This window comes from Equus quagga, chromosome 14 (genome assembly GCF_021613505.1).
Source record: "Equus quagga isolate Etosha38 chromosome 14, UCLA_HA_Equagga_1.0, whole genome shotgun sequence".
Taxonomy (NCBI): Eukaryota; Metazoa; Chordata; class Mammalia; order Perissodactyla; family Equidae; genus Equus; species Equus quagga.
The window spans coordinates 41,828,947-41,833,292 of NC_060280.1; positions in this window are offsets into that span (position 1 = coordinate 41,828,947).

Consider the following 4,346-nt stretch of genomic DNA (forward strand, 5'->3'; position numbering starts at 1 on the left):
GCCACAGGTGGGTAGGCCAGTCTTGAGAAAGAGGGTGATTTTCCCGCCACTTCTGAAGGGTAAAGAGGTCTTTCTCCCACAGAGCTGTCCTAACTAGTAACCTCATACCCTGCAAGGAGCTTATTTGCATACTATTGGCCAGTGGCTCAAAAAACATCTTGTTTTCTTCAGCTCCTGGCAGAAGAAAAGCTGGAAACTCATCAGGAGTTTCTTAACCAAGATGCAATCCATATTGGAAATGGACACAATCATAAAACAGACATTTCTAAAGAAAATAACAAAGTATTCCAGTGCAGGAGGGCATTGAGTACCCTAATATAAATCAGAAAAGTGTAAAATAGTTCAGAAACAGCCTTTTCTAAGCCCTCAAGTGGTTGCTTAATAAACTCCTACTCCAGCAACATAGAAGTCCCTATAAACCTAAATAAAGAGCTTGCATTAGAGATATCTTTGACAAAAGACCCTTTTGTAATACCCACTGGACTTGGGATAAGGTCTAAAATCCTGAATTAATAGATGAGCAGTGTTAAATTCATTAAGCCAGGAGGCCATTAGACCGGGGTGGCTCTAATACTGTGGTGGCCTCCACGTAAGCAAACCAAAATCTAAGCCTGTAAATGCCTCAAGGTTACAAAATCAAAATGCTAAGGACAATCCATCACAAACAGCCAACCAGGCCTCAAGCTCTAGCTAATGCGTAATTTCCTTACTTTTCCTCCACCTTTTCTCTATAAAGCCTCTCCCCGTGCTCCTGACAGTGGAGTGTTCCTAACCACTCCAGTTTGGTGTTGCTCAATTTGAATCAATTTTTGCTCAAATGAACTTTTGAAGTTTTTAATATGTTTCAGTTTATCTTTTAATAGTTCTGATGTCAGAAGAGGGAACCAACAGGGACCCCCCCAATACGGCCCCCAGGAGCAATGAGCAGCCAGGCAAAGGTGCCTGCGGGTCCCCTTGAGCTCACTGCTTTCCTCCCACATCTGGAGGTGATGGGTAGGTCCTTCTGCATCCTAGCTCCACGGAATTTGTGTTATGAGCTTTCAGACTTTATCTGAGCATTTCTTTTTCTGGACTTGGTCGGGAAACTGGCCAGAGTCGGACTGGGTCTGCCTTGGGAACTGGACTGGGTCTGGGGTCAAACTGGGTGCAACTTAAGCTGAACTGGGTCCAGCACGAGGCCTCAGGTGAATAAAATTTTGTTTTAAGGCTGAACAAGCAGGTTAACTTTACCAAAGATAATCTTGAATTACAGTGGCCAGAATGGAGAACTTTTAACCTGGATAAGCTCATCCAATTATGAGGTGTCCTAGAGGAAAAGGGGTCTCAGCTGAGTACACACTGTAAACGGTAGAGAGAGGATTATTTTTTCTCCTCTACAGTTTCTGGTGACCAGGATGGGACCGGCTGGGACACCCTGCTTTTTCCAGAGCCTGCAGACGGGATCCTGGGAAAACTGGCAGGAGCCTGCAGAGGGTGAGAATTCTTACCAAAGTCAGCTTTCTGAGCTCTCTATCTGTGGTGCCTGGTCAAGAGGAGAAGGTAGTGCTTCACATTGTCCCTTCCTTTGCAAATTTAGATTGTGACAAATAGACATGGCAAGCAGTAGGATATATTGGAGTATATGAGGAAGCCATTCGGTATAAACCTAATTCGGCCTAATCTTGTTTTTCCAAAAGGGGCTGACATGGCCTTTGAGGATGCATTGTAATCTGCTTAAATATTTGCTATGTCCTGACGACAAGAACAAATGCCTTTAAAATAAAGGTACAACTTCCCCCCACATGGGCATTTCCTTAAGGATAAGCATCTTTCCTTAGGCTAGGAACTGATTTCTGTGCTCACCTGTGACCACCCAGCTCAAGACAACAGAACTGCCAGCCTGCTGTGATCACCAAGACAGCAGACCTACTACCTGCTGTGTCCATCAATTGCTGTGCCAACAGAGCAGTCTCATGACTGTTGTAAAAGAAACATTTCAATCATATGTGAAACATCCTCTTTGAGGGTGTATAACCACTCTGTACACCCCACTTCTTTTGTGCCCTTTCTTTCTTCGGCAAGAAGGGCCCCTGGCCATGGTCCTCACATTTTGGCTCAGAATAAACTCACCCAAATTTTCATTTATAGATTGGTTATGGATTATTTTCATAGACAATTGGCAGGCAAAAAAAAAAAAGTAAGAATTAAGTCTTTGAATTGTGACTTGTGAATTTGCTTTTGAGTACCCATTGGTTGTCGATCCTTTCTCTCCCAGGACTATCCATTGCCTTCTTGTTTGTTTCATTCTGTGTCCTGAGAACTTGGTTTGGTAACTGTCAGGTTGGGGGAGTCCCTAAAATACGGCTAGACAGAAACGTGAGTGCACCCCATTCATGGCTGGATATGTTTGGATGGAACTGTAGTTTGTACACCATTTGCCACTAGGGTCCTACCACTGTTGCCAGCTCTCAGGGGAATTGTCTTGGACTTTTTTTTCTTTGGGCTATCTTTGAGAGTGACTGGATTTGGGGAACATAGCATCTTTTGCACCTCTTTGGGGATGCTTCTTGCACCCATAGGGCTGTTCACTACGGCCAGGAATATTTACTGTTTGTCCCAGCTGAAACCTGACAAGATAATTGAAAGGACTTTTTAAATTTTTAAATTTTATTGAGGTCATAATAGTTTATAACATTGTGAAATTTCAGTTGTACATTATTACTCGTCAGCCACGACATAAATGTGCCCCTTTACCACCCCCAACCCCCTTCCCCTCTGGTAAGCACTAATCTGTTCCCTTTGTCCATGTGTTTATCTTCCACATATGAGTGAAATCATATGGTGTTTGTCTTTCTCTGCCTGGCTTATTTTGCTTAACATAATACCCTCAAGGTCCATCCATGTTGTTGCAAATGGGATGGTTTTGTCTTTTATCATGACTGAGAAGTATTTCACTGTATATATACACCACATCATCCATTCATTAGTCAATAGGCCCCTGGGTTGCTTCCACATCTTGGCTATTGTGAGTAATGCTACAATGAACATAGGGGTGCATAAGTTTCTTTGAATTTTTAGTCTCAAGTTCTTTGTATAAATACCCAGTAGTGGGACACCTAGGTCATATGGTATTTCTATTTTTAACTTTTTGAGAAATCTTCCAACTGTTTTCCATAGTGGCTGCACCAGTTTGCATTCCCACCAGCAGTGTATGAGCATTCTCTTTTCTCCACAGCCTCTCCAAGACTTGTTCTGTTTTCTTTCTTTTTTTTTTTTTTTTGAGGAAGATCAGCCCTGAGCTAACATCCACTGCCAATCCTCCTCTTTCTTGCTGCTAGGCCACCAGGCTGGCCCCCAACACTTCTTGTTTTTTGTCTTGGCAATTATAGCGATTCTAACAAGTGTCAGGTGATATCTCATTATAATTTTGATTTGCATTTCCCTAATGATTAGAGACGTTGAACATCTTTTCATGTGCCTATTGGCCATCTGTATATCTTCTTTGGAAAATGTCTGTTCATATCCGCTGCCTATTTTTTGATCAGGTTGTTTGCTTTTTTGTTGAGTTGTATGAGTTCTTTATATATTTTGGATATTAACCCCTTGTTGGATGTATGATTTGCAAATACTTTCTCCCAGTTAGTAGGTTGTCTTTTTGTTTTGTTCCTGGTTTCCCTTGCCTTGCAGAAGCTCTTTAGTCTGACGAAGCCCCATTTGTTTATTTTTTTCTTTTGTTTCTCTTGCCTGAGGAGACGTGATATTAGAAAAATCCTTCTAAGACTGACATCAAAGAGTGTACTGCCTATATTTTCTTTTAGGAGTTTTATGGTTTCACATCTTACGTTCAAGTCTTTAATCTATTTTGGCTTAATTTTTGTGTATGGTGAAAGATAATGGTCTACTTTCATTCTTTTGCATGTGGCTGTCCAGTTTTCCCAACACCATTTATTGAAGAGACTTTCCTTTCTCCATTGTATGTTCTTAGCTCTGAAATGCCTTTTTTAAAAGTTGCTCTGTTGTCAGAAGTTGGCCAAATTGGAAACCGACATTGAGAGCCTGACAAGAACTTTTTTTAAAGCCTTCTCCACTAAGCTAAATAAAATTATGTACCCAGAGGGAAAGAAAAACATGCCGGAGACAAACAGTGCTACATCTAGAACACAGGAATCTTTGATTTCCATCTTAGTTGAAGATCTTCTCCCTGATACAAAGAAGCAAACGGAAGGTAATGTAGTTGGACGGATGGGTCAGCCTTCATAGCATCTAGGTTGCAACCCCATTCTCTGAGCAATTAAAAACAACTGCATTTGCCTTACAAACTGAGTCTTTACAAGAACAGAATTGTGGATCTAGAAACAATTCAAAGC